This window comes from Phyllobates terribilis, unplaced genomic scaffold (assembly GCF_046119375.1).
Source record: "Phyllobates terribilis strain yellow unplaced genomic scaffold, ASM4611937v1 Scaffold_12__6_contigs__length_324123572, whole genome shotgun sequence".
Lineage (NCBI taxonomy): Eukaryota > Metazoa > Chordata > Amphibia > Anura > Dendrobatidae > Phyllobates > Phyllobates terribilis.
Genome location: NW_027362772.1, coordinates 318494861 through 318507664, shown reverse-complemented (window position 1 = coordinate 318507664; position 12804 = coordinate 318494861). Strand labels below are relative to the sequence as shown.

Genomic DNA, 12804 nt, shown 5'->3' with positions numbered 1-12804 from the left:
GCACATCCAGGGTCTCCAATCTATGGGGACGGTGCGCTCGGTACATCCGGGGTCTCCAATCTATAGGGACGGTGCATTCGGTACATCCGGGGTCTCCAATCTATGGAAACGGTGGACTCGGCACATCCGGGGTCTCCAATCTATGAGGACGGTGCGCTCGGCACATCCGGGGTCTCCAATCTATGAGGACGGTGCACTCGGCACATCCGGGGTCTCCAATCTATGGGGAGGGTGGACTCGTTACTTCTGGGGGTCTCCAATCTATGGGGACGGTGCACTCGGCACATCCGGGGTCTCCAATCTATGGGGATGGTGCACTCGGCACATCCGGGGTCTCCAATCTATGAGGACGGTGCACTCGTTACTTCTGGGGGTCTCCAATCTATGGGGACGGTGCACTCGTTACTTCTGGGGGTCTTCAATGTATGTGGACGGTGCGCTCGGTACACGCGGGGTCTCCAGTTGCCGTGGCGCCTTCGAGCTGTTGCCAAGCAACCAGTGAGCCAGACAGGACCCGCCCCCCGCGCTGCGTCACTCCCTCCTCCCGCTCGGCCGCGCTGGATTGTGGGACACAAACAAACTGATGCGCTGTCCTCCCCTTCGCCCCCGCCGCTGAGCAGTGGAAGATTCCGAGCCCTGGGCCTGTATTATCCACGGAGGCTGACGGCGCGCACTATCTGCCGCCAGAGGGGGAACCGGGACGCGGAGTGAAGGCGGCGGTCGGGAAGCGTACGTGTGGACAGGCTGCTGTCTGTGTAGGCCGGGGCCGCTGCGGGGGGCTGAGGCCTGTGAGGCGGAGTACGCGCGGGACGCCTGGAGGGCCGCACGGAGATTAAACTGGCAGGTGAGGCCGCCGCGTCCCATTCCCGCCGGGTCTGTGGGGAGGAGGCAGCGAGTCCGCCGTCATCTGACCTCCGCCCCGGGAGGACGCGGGCACCGACCGCTGCCGGGACACCGGCGACTACAGAGCGGCGTGCGGACTGCCGGCCCGAGAGGACAACACAACTGCGTGTGCCTCGTGTGTGTGTGTGTGTGTGTGTATATATACTACCCAGCGTCGTGTGTGTGTGTATATATACTACCCAGCGTCTCGTGTGTGTATATATACTACCCAGCGTCGTGTGTGTATATATATATATATATACTACCCAGCGTCGTGTATGTATGTATATATATATATATATATATATACTACCCAGCGTCTCGTGTGTGTGTATATATACTACCCAGCGTCGTGTGTGTGTATATATATATATATAATATACTACCCAGCGTCGTGTGTGTATATATATTACCTAGCGTCGTATGTATGTGTGTATATATATATATGTATATATATATATATATATATATATATATATATATATATATATATATATTACACACTACCCAGCGTTGTTTTTTATATATATACACACAGTGCTGCTCTCTCCTATGGTGGCCTACACTTCTCTCATACTCCGAGACCTGACAACAGATCAGGTGGAGGTGTTGGTCTGCTTCTTTCAACACAATGTACTTTTCAGGTGATCCCGCCAGTACCCTCCCTTATCTTCCCTTCTTTTGAGGCCCTCACAGTCAGACTCTACCGGCCCTTCTCCCTGCGAGTGGCGGTTGTCTATCGCCCTCCAGGTCCCTCCCGTCAGTTCCTGGATGACTTTGCTGCCTGGCTTCCAAATTTTCTATCCTGCGAAATCCCCACGATAATCATGGGAGATTTTAACATCCCAGTTGGCGATCCCCTTTCCCCATCTGCCGCTCACCTTTTATCACTAACCACCTCCTTCGACCTTTCACAGCTGCTAATTCTCCTACACATGAGGACGGGAACACATTGGACCTGATCTTCTCCCGCCTTTCCTCAGTACATGACTTTACTAACTCTCCCCTTCCACTCTCTGACCATAATCTTCTTTCATTCTCTGTCAAGAACTGTGACTCTCCTCTAGACCCCCCCACTTTCCACACTTATAGAAATATACGCGCCATTAACACCCAGAAATTGATGAAAAAGTTGCACTCATCATTGGCGCCAATCTCCTCCCTCTCGTGTCCCAACTCTGCACTGAAGCATTATAACGAAACATTGCAATGTGCCCTGGATGAAGCCGCACCTCCTACACAAAGAACAATTCGGCATAGACGGCGACAACCCTGGCACACGCCTCAAACACGTCTTCTCCAGCGGTGCTCCAGGTGCGCTGAACGGCTGTGGAGAAAATCCAATCTGCCCGAAGATTTCCTCCATTATAAATTTATGCTGAAAACCTATAACTCTGCGCTTCACCTCTCCAAACAAACCTACTTTAACAACCTCATCATCTCACTTTCCAATAATCCTAAACGACTCTCTGACAAGTTTCATTCTCTCCTCAATCAAACAACACAGGCCCCGACCACCGACCTCAGCACAGGCCCCGACCACCGACCTCAGCACAGGCCCCGACCACCGACCTCAACACAGGCCCCGACCACCGACCTCAGCGCTGACGATCTGGCCAATTATTTCAAAGAAAAAATTGACCAGATACGACAGGAAATTTTCTCCCAATCCCCAAATGTTATGCATGCTCTCCCCCGCCACATTGTATCTTGCTCACTTTCTGACTTCGAACCAGTAACGGAAGATGAAGTTATCAGGCTCCTTGCATCTTCTCGCCCTACCACCTGCACCAGTGACCCTATTCCCTCACATCTCCTTCAGTCCCTTGCTCCAGCTTTCACCACTCACCTAACTAAAATTTTCAACCTCTCCCTCTCATCTGGTATCTTTCCCTCTTCTTTTAAAAACGCCAGCATACATCCATTACTTAAAAAACCATCCCTTGACCAGAACTGCACGGCCAACTACAGACCTGTTTCCAATCTTCCCTTTATCTCTAAACTCCTGGAACGCCTGGTCCACTCCCATCTCATCCGCTATCTCTCAGACAACTCTCTTCTTGACCCTTTACAATCTGGTTTCCGCTCTTGACATTCTACTGAAACTGCCCTCACTAAAGTCTCTAATGATCTACTAACAGCTAAATCCAATGGTCACTGCTCCCTGCTGATCTCCTGGATCTCTCTGCAGCATTCGATACTGTGGATCACCAGCTCCTCCTCACTATGCTCCCCTCTATCGGCCTCAAGGACACTGTTCTCTCCTGGTTCTCCTCCTACCTCTCTGACCGCTCCTTCTGTGTCTTTTGCCGGCTCCTCCTCCTCTCTCCTTACTGTCGGGGTTCCTCAAGGATCAGTCCTAGGCCCCCTTCTTTTCTCCTTATACACCGCTCCTATTGGACAAACAATCAGCAGATTCGGTTTCCAGTACCATCTCTATGCTGATGACACCCAATTATACACCTCTGCTCCGGACATCACCCCTGCATTACTACAAAAGACCAGTGATTGTCTTTCTGCCGTGTCTAACATTATGTCCTCCTTCTGTCTAAAACTGAATCTGTCAAAAACTGAACTACTCGTCTTTCCTCCCTCCACTAACCTACCTGTGCCCGATATTGCCATTTCCATTTGTGGCTCAACCATTACTCTCCAGCAACAAGCCCGCTGTCTTGGGGTCATTTTTGACTCAGATCTTTCCTTCACTCCTCACATCACATCACTCGCTCGTTCATGTCATCTACACCTCAAAAACATCTCAAGAATCAGGACTTTTCTCACCTTTGACTCGGCAAAAACTCTTACTGTCGCTCTTATTCATTCTCGTCTGGACTGCTGCAACTCTACTGATCAGGCTCCCTCTTACTAAACTCTCCCCTCTCCAATTCGTCCTTAACGCAGCAGCCAGGATCAGATTCCTCGCCAACCGCTACACCGAGGCCTCTTCCCTGTGCCAGTCATTGCACTGGTTACCCATCCAATATAGAGTTCAATATAAACTTATCACGCTTACCCACAAAGCGCTCCATGCTTCAGTACCCCCCTACATCTCCTCTCTTGTCTCAGTCTACCACCCTACACGTGCCCTCCGTTCTGCAAATGACTTAAAACTAAAATCCTCTATAATCCGAACTTCCCACTCCCGTCTCCAAGATTTCTCGTGTGCTGCGCCAATTCTTTGGAATGCACTACCCAGGACAGTTCGATTAATTCCCAATACCCACAGTTTCAAGCGAACCCTAAAAACCCATTTCTTTAGATTGGCGTATCGCCTCCACACACTATCTGTCTGTCCCAGTTTTCCCCCATATTAAAATCTTCAATTTCAGGTTCATACCATCCATGCGCTTAATAGCCTCTGTCAGGACTGCACACATACTGGCTGCGACCAGTCCATGTATTATTATTTATCCTATATAGTATATCAAGGCTGCATTATACAATATATGTACATTCTACCTTTTGTGTCTCCCCCCATTTCCTCATAGACTGTAAGCTTGCGAGCAGCAGGACCCTCACTGCTTTCCATATGAGATATGCTTATTCTGTATTGTCTGTATATGTCCCCCCTAAAATTGTAAAGTGCTGTGGAATATGTTGGCGCTATAAAAATAAACATGAATATTATTATGTACTACCCAGCGTCGTGTGTGTGTGTGTGTGTGTGTATGTATGTACTACCCAGCGTTGTGTGTGTGTGTATGTACTACCCAGCGTCGTATGTGTGTGTGTGTGTATATATATATCTACCCAGCGTCGTGTGTGTATGTATATACATATATATACACACACGAACGATGCTGGGTAGTGTGTGTGTATGTGTGTATATATATATATATATATATATATATATATATATATATATATATATATATATAGAGTACCAGGCGTGTGTGTGTGTATATACTACCCAGCGTTGTGTGTGTATATACTACCCAGCGTTGTGTGTGTATATACTACCCAGCGTTGTGTGTGTATATACTACCCAGCGTTGTGTGTGTATATACTACCCAGCGTTGTGTGTGTATATACTACCCAGCGTTGTGTGTGTATATACTACCCAGCGTTGTGTGTGTATATACTACCCAGCGTTGTGTGTGTATATACTACCCAGCGTTGTGTGTGTATATACTACCCAGCGTTGTGTGTGTATATACTACCCAGCGTTGTGTGTGTATATACTACCCAGCGTTGTGTGTGTATATACTACCCAGCGTTGTGTGTGTATATACTACCCAGCGTTGTGTGTGTATATACTACCCAGCGTTGTGTGTGTATATACTACCCAGCGTTGTGTGTGTATATACTACCCAGCGTTGTGTGTGTATATACTACCCAGCGTTGTGTGTATATACTACCCAGCGTTGTGTGTGTATATACTACCCAGCGTTGTGTGTGTATATACTACCCAGCGTTGTGTGTGTATATACTACCCAGCGTTGTGTGTGTATATACTACCCAGCGTTGTGTGTGTATATACTACCCAGCGTTGTGTGTGTATATACTACCCAGCGTTGTGTGTGTGTATATACTACCCAGCGTTGTGTGTGTGTATATACTACCCAGCGTTGTGTGTGTGTGTATATACTACCCAGCGTTGTGTGTGTGTGTGTATATACTACCCAGCGTTGTGTGTGTGTGTATATACTACCCAGCGTTGTGTGTGTGTGTATATACTACCCAGCGTTGTGTGTGTGTGTATATACTACCCAGCGTTGTGTGTGTGTGTATATACTACCCAGCGTCGTGTGTGTGTATACTACCCAGCGTTGTGTGTGTGTGTATATACTACCCAGCGTTGTGTGTGTGTATATACTACCCAGCGTTGTGTGTGTATATACTACCCAGCGTTGTGTGTGTGTATATACTACCCAGCGTTGTGTGTGTATATACTACCCAGCGTTGTGTGTGTATATACTACCCAGCGTTGTGTGTGTATATACTACCCAGCGTTGTGTGTGTATATACTACCCAGCGTTGTGTGTGTATATACTACCCAGCGTTGTGTGTGTATATACTACCCAGCGTTGTGTGTGTGTATATACTACCCAGCGTTGTGTGTGTGTATATACTACCCAGCGTTGTGTGTGTATATACTACCCAGCGTTGTGTGTGTATATACTACCCAGCGTTGTGTGTGTATATACTACCCAGCGTTGTGTGTGTATATACTACCCAGCGTTGTGTGTGTATATACTACCCAGCGTTGTGTGTGTGTGTATATACTACCCAGCGTTGTGTGTGTGTGTATATACTACCCAGCGTTGTGTGTGTGTATATACTACCCAGCGTTGTGTGTGTGTGTATATACTACCCAGCGTTGTGTGTGTGTGTATATACTACCCAGCGTTGTGTGTGTGTGTATATACTACCCAGCGTTGTGTGTGTGTGTATATACTACCCAGCGTTGTGTGTGTGTGTGTATATACTACCCAGCGTTGTGTGTGTGTGTGTATATACTACCCAGCGTTGTGTGTGTGTGTATATACTACCCAGCGTTGTGTGTGTGTGTATATACTACCCAGCGTTGTGTGTGTGTGTATATACTACCCAGCGTCGTGTGTGTGTGTGTATATACTACCCAGCGTCGTGTGTGTATATACTACCCAGCGTCGTGTGTGTATATACTACCCAGCGTCGTGTGTGTATATACTACCCAGCGTCGTGTGTGTGTGTATATACTACCCAGCGTCGTGTGTGTGTGTATATACTACCCAGCGTCGTGTGTGTGTGTGTATATACTACCCAGCGTTGTGTGTGTGTGTGTATATACTACCCAGCGTTGTGTGTGTGTGTATATACTACCCAGCGTTGTGTGTGTGTGTGTATATACTACCCAGCGTTGTGTGTGTGTGTATATACTACCCAGCGTTGTGTGTGTGTGTATATACTACCCAGCGTTGTGTGTGTGTGTATATACTACCCAGCGTTGTGTGTGTGTGTGTATATACTACCCAGCGTTGTGTGTGTGTGTGTATATACTACCCAGCGTTGTGTGTGTGTGTGTATATACTACCCAGCGTTGTGTGTGTGTGTATCTACTACCCAGCGTTGTGTGTGTGTATCTACTACCCAGCGTTGTGTGTGTGTGTATATATACTACCCAGCGTTGTGTGTGTATATACTACCCAGCGTTGTGTGTGTATATACTACCCAGCGTTGTGTGTGTATATACTACCCAGCGTTGTGTGTGTATATACTACCCAGCGTTGTGTGTGTATATACTACCCAGCGTTGTGTGTGTGTGTGTGTATATACTACCCAGCGTTGTGTGTGTGTGTGTGTATATACTACCCAGCGTCATGTGTGTGTATATACTACCCAGCGTCATGTGTGTGTATATACTACCCAGCGTTGTGTGTGTGTGTATATACTACCCAGCGTTGTGTGTGTGTATATACTACCCAGCGTTGTGTGTGTGTATATACTACCCAGCGTTGTGTGTGTGTATATACTACCCAGCGTTGTGTGTGTGTATATACTACCCAGCGTTGTGTGTGTGTATATACTACCCAGCGTTGTGTGTGTGTGTATATACTACCCAGCGTTGTGTGTGTGTGTATATACTACCCAGCGTTGTGTGTGTGTGTGTGAATATACTACCCAGCGTTGTGTGTGTGTATATACTACCCAGCGTTGTGTGTGTGTGTGTGTGTGTATATACTACCCAGCGTTGTGTGTGTGTGTGTGTATATACTACCCAGCGTTGTGTGTGTGTGTGTGTATATACTACCCAGCGTTGTGTGTGTATATACTACCCAGCGGTGTGTGTGTATATACTACCCAGCGTTGTGTGTGTATATACTACCCAGCGTTGTGTGTGTATATACTACCCAGCGTTGTGTGTGTATATACTACCCAGCGTTGTGTGTGTATATACTACCCAGCGTTGTGTGTGTATATACTACCCAGCGTTGTGTGTGTATATACTACCCAGCGTTGTGTGTGTATATACTACCCAGCGTTGTGTGTGTATATACTACCCAGCGTTGTGTGTGTATATACTACCCAGCGTTGTGTGTGTATATACTACCCAGCGTTGTGTGTGTATATACTACCCAGCGTTGTGTGTGTATATACTACCCAGCGTTGTGTGTGTATATACTACCCAGCGTTGTGTGTGTATATACTACCCAGCGTTGTGTGTGTGTATATACTACCCAGCGTTGTGTGTGTGTGTATATACTACCCAGCGTTGTGTGTGTGTGTATATACTACCCAGCGTTGTGTGTGTGTGTGTGTGTGTATATACTACCCAGCGTTGTGTGTGTGTGTATATACTACCCAGCGTTGTGTGTGTGTGTATATACTACCCAGCGTTGTGTGTGTGTGTATATACTACCCAGCGTTGTGTGTGTGTGTATATACTACCCAGCGTTGTGTGTGTGTGTATATACTACCCAGCGTTGTGTGTGTGTGTATATACTACCCAGCGTGGTGTGTGTGTGTATATACTACCCAGCGTTGTGTGTGTGTGTATATACTACCCAGCGTGGTGTGTGTGTGTATATACTACCCAGCGTTGTGTGTGTGTGTGTGTATATACTACCCAGCGTTGTGTGTGTGTGTATATACTACCCAGCGTTGTGTGTGTGTGTATATACTACCCAGCGTTGTGTGTGTGTGTATATACTACCCAGCGTTGTGTGTGTGTGTATATACTACCCAGCGTTGTGTGTGTGTGTATATACTACCCAGCGTTGTGTGTGTGTGTATATACTACCCAGCGTTGTGTGTGTGTGTATATACTACCCAGCGTTGTGTGTGTGTGTATATACTACCCAGCGTTGTGTGTGTGTGTATATACTACCCAGCGTTGTGTGTGTGTGTGTATATACTACCCAGCGTTGTGTGTGTGTGTGTATATACTACCCAGCGTTGTGTGTGTGTGTGTATATACTACCCAGCGTTGTGTGTGTGTGTGTATATACTACCCAGCGTTGTGTGTGTGTGTGTATATACTACCCAGCGTTGTGTGTGTGTGTGTATATACTACCCAGCGTTGTGTGTGTGTGTATATACTACCCAGCGTCGTGTGTGTGTATATACTACCCAGCGTCGTGTGTGTGTATATACTACCCAGCGTCGTGTGTGTGTATATACTACCCAGCGTCGTGTGTGTGTATATACTACCCAGCGTCGTGTGTGTGTATATACTACCCAGCGTCGTGTGTGCGTGTGTGTATATACTACCCAGCGTCGTGTGTGCGTGTGTATATACTACCCAGCGTTGTGTGTATATACTACCCAGCGTTGTGTGTATATACTACCCAGCGTTGTGTGTGTGTGTGTATATACTACCCAGCGTTGTGTGTGTGTGTATATACTACCCAGCGTTGTGTGTGTGTATATACTACCCAGCGTTGTGTGTGTGTATATACTACCCAGCGTTGTGTGTGTGTGTATATACTACCCAGCGTTGTGTGTGTGTGTATATACTACCCAGCGTTGTGTGTGTGTATATACTACCCAGCGTTGTGTGTGTGTATATATACTACCCAGCGTTGTGTGTGTGTGTATATACTACCCAGCGTTGTGTGTGTGTGTATATACTACCCAGCGTTGTGTGTGTGTGTGTGTATATACTACCCAGCGTTGTGTGTGTGTGTATATACTACCCAGCGTTGTGTGTGTGTGTGTGTATATACTACCCAGCGTTGTGTGTGTGTGTGTATATACTACCCAGCGTTGTGTGTGTGTGTATATACTACCCAGCGTTGTGTGTGTGTGTATATACTACCCAGCGTTGTGTGTGTGTGTATATACTACCCAGCGTTGTGTGTGTGTGTGTATATACTACCCAGCGTTGTGTGTGTGTATATACTACCCAGCGTTGTGTGTGTGTGTATATACTACCCAGCGTTGTGTGTGTGTATATACTACCCAGCGTTGTGTGTGTGTGTATATACTACCCAGCGTTGTGTGTGTGTGTATATACTACCCAGCGTTGTGTGTGTATATACTACCCAGCGTTGTGTGTGTATATACTACCCAGCGTTGTGTGTGTATATACTACCCAGCGTTGTGTGTGTATATACTACCCAGCGTTGTGTGTGTATATACTACCCAGCGTTGTGTGTGTATATACTACCCAGCGTTGTGTGTGTATATACTACCCAGCGTTGTGTGTGTATATACTACCCAGCGTTGTGTGTGTATATACTACCCAGCGTTGTGTGTGTATATACTACCCAGCGTTGTGTGTGTGTGTGTGTGTATATACTACCCAGCGTTGTGTGTGTGTGTGTGTGTATATACTACCCAGCGTTGTGTGTGTGTGTGTATATACTACCCAGCGTTGTGTGTGTGTGTGTGTGTATATACTACCCAGCGTTGTGTGTGTGTGTATATACTACCCAGCGTTGTGTGTGTGTGTATATACTACCCAGCGTTGTGTGTGTGTGTATATACTACCCAGCGTTGTGTGTGTGTATATACTACCCAGCGTTGTGTGTGTGTGTGTGTGTATATACTACCCAGCGTTGTGTGTGTGTGTATATACTACCCAGCGTCATGTGTATGTATATACTACCCAGCGTCGTATGTGTGTGTATATACTACCCAGCGTTGTGTGTGTGTATATACTACCCAGCGTTGTGTGTGTGTATATACTACCCAGCGTTGTGTGTGTGTATATACTACCCAGCGTTGTGTGTGTGTATATACTACCCAGCGTTGTGTGTGTGTATATACTACCCAGCGTTGTGTGTGTGTGTATATACTACCCAGCGTTGTGTGTGTGTGTATATACTACCCAGCGTTGTGTGTGTATATACTACCCAGCGTCGTGTGTGTGTGTATATACTACCCAGCGTCGTGTGTGTGTGTGTATATACTACCCAGCGTCGTGTGTGTATATACTACCCAGCGTCGTGTGTGTATATACTACCCAGCGTCGTGTGTGTGTGTATATACTACCCAGCGTTGTGTGTGTGTGTATATACTACCCAGCGTTGTGTGTGTGTGTATATACTACCCAGCGTTGTGTGTGTGTGTGTATATACTACCCAGCGTTGTGTGTGTGTGTGTATATACTACCCAGCGTTGTGTGTGTGTGTGTATATACTACCCAGCGTTGTGTGTGTGTGTATATACTACCCAGCGTTGTGTGTGTGTGTATATACTACCCAGCGTTGTGTGTGTGTGTATATACTACCCAGCGTTGTGTGTGTGTGTGTATATACTACCCAGCGTTGTGTGTGTGTGTGTGTATATACTACCCAGCGTTGTGTGTGTGTGTGTGTATATACTACCCAGCGTTGTGTGTGTGTGTGTGTGTATATACTACCCAGCGTTGTGTGTGTGTGTATCTACTACCCAGCGTTGTGTGTGTGTGTATCTACTACCCAGCGTTGTGTGTGTGTATATACTACCCAGCGTTGTGTGTGTGTGTATATATACTACCCAGCGTTGTGTGTGTATATACTACCCAGCGTTGTGTGTATATACTACCCAGCGTTGTGTGTGTATATACTACCCAGCGTTGTGTGTGTATATACTACCCAGCGTTGTGTGTGTGTGTGTGTGTATATACTACCCAGCGTCATGTGTGTGTATATACTACCCAGCGTCATGTGTGTGTATATACTACCCAGCGTCGTATGTGTGTGTATATACTACCCAGCGTTGTGTGTGTGTATATACTACCCAGCGTTGTGTGTGTGTATATACTACCCAGCGTTGTGTGTGTGTATATACTACCCAGCGTTGTGTGTGTGTGTATATATACTACCCAGCGTTGTGTGTGTATATACTACCCAGCGTTGTGTGTATATACTACCCAGCGTTGTGTGTGTATATACTACCCAGCGTTGTGTGTGTATATACTACCCAGCGTTGTGTGTGTGTGTGTGTGTATATACTACCCAGCGTCATGTGTGTGTATATACTACCCAGCGTCATGTGTGTGTATATACTACCCAGCGTCGTATGTGTGTGTATATACTACCCAGCGTTGTGTGTGTGTATATACTACCCAGCGTTGTGTGTGTGTATATACTACCCAGCGTTGTGTGTGTGTATATACTACCCAGCGTTGTGTGTGTGTATATACTACCCAGCGTTGTGTGTGTGTATATACTACCCAGCGTTGTGTGTGTGTATATACTACCCAGCGTTGTGTGTGTGTGTATATACTACCCAGCGTTGTGTGTGTGTGTATATACTACCCAGCGTTGTGTGTGTGTGTATATACTACCCAGCGTTGTGTGTGTGTGTATATACTACCCAGCGTTGTGTGTGTGTGTATATACTACCCAGCGTTGTGTGTGTGTGTATATACTACCCAGCGTTGTGTGTGTGTATATACTACCCAGCGTTGTGTGTGTGTGTGTGTATATACTACCCAGCGTTGTGTGTGTGTGTGTGTATATACTACCCAGCGTTGTGTGTGTGTGTGTATATACTACCCAGCGTTGTGTGTGTGTGTGTGTATATACTACCCAGCGTTGTGTGTGTGTGTATATACTACCCAGCGTTGTGTGTGTGTGTATATACTACCCAGCGTTGTGTGTGTGTATATACTACCCAGCGTTGTGTGTGTGTGTGTGTGTGTATATACTACCCAGCGTTGTGTGTGTGTGTATATACTACCCAGCGTCATGTGTATGTATATACTACCCAGCGTCGTATGTGTGTGTATATACTACCCAGCGTTGTGTGTGTGTATATACTACCCAGCGTTGTGTGTGTGTATATACTACCCAGCGTTGTGTGTGTGTATATACTACCCAGCGTTGTGTGTGTGTATATACTACCCAGCGTTGTGTGTGTGTATATACTACCCAGCGTTGTGTGTGTGTATATACTACCCAGCGTTGTGTGTGTGTATATACTACCCAGCGTTGTGTGTGTGTATATACTACCCAGCGTTGTGTGTGTGTATATACTACCCAGCGTTGTGTGTGTGTATATACTACCCAG

General features: G+C 46.5%; 1 protein-coding gene across 2 annotated transcripts in view; it reads left to right on the top strand.

Annotated features, from left to right (window-relative positions):
• Window positions 1–529: 529 nt before the first annotated feature.
• ZBTB44 (zinc finger and BTB domain containing 44) overlaps window positions 530–12804 on the top strand; it is a 97960-nt gene continuing 85685 nt past the window's right edge. For both annotated transcript variants that reach the window (XM_073657470.1, XM_073657472.1), the window contains exon 1: window positions 530–844. The gene's annotated coding sequence lies outside the window, so the exon portion shown is untranslated. The remainder of the gene's footprint in view (window positions 845–12804) is intronic.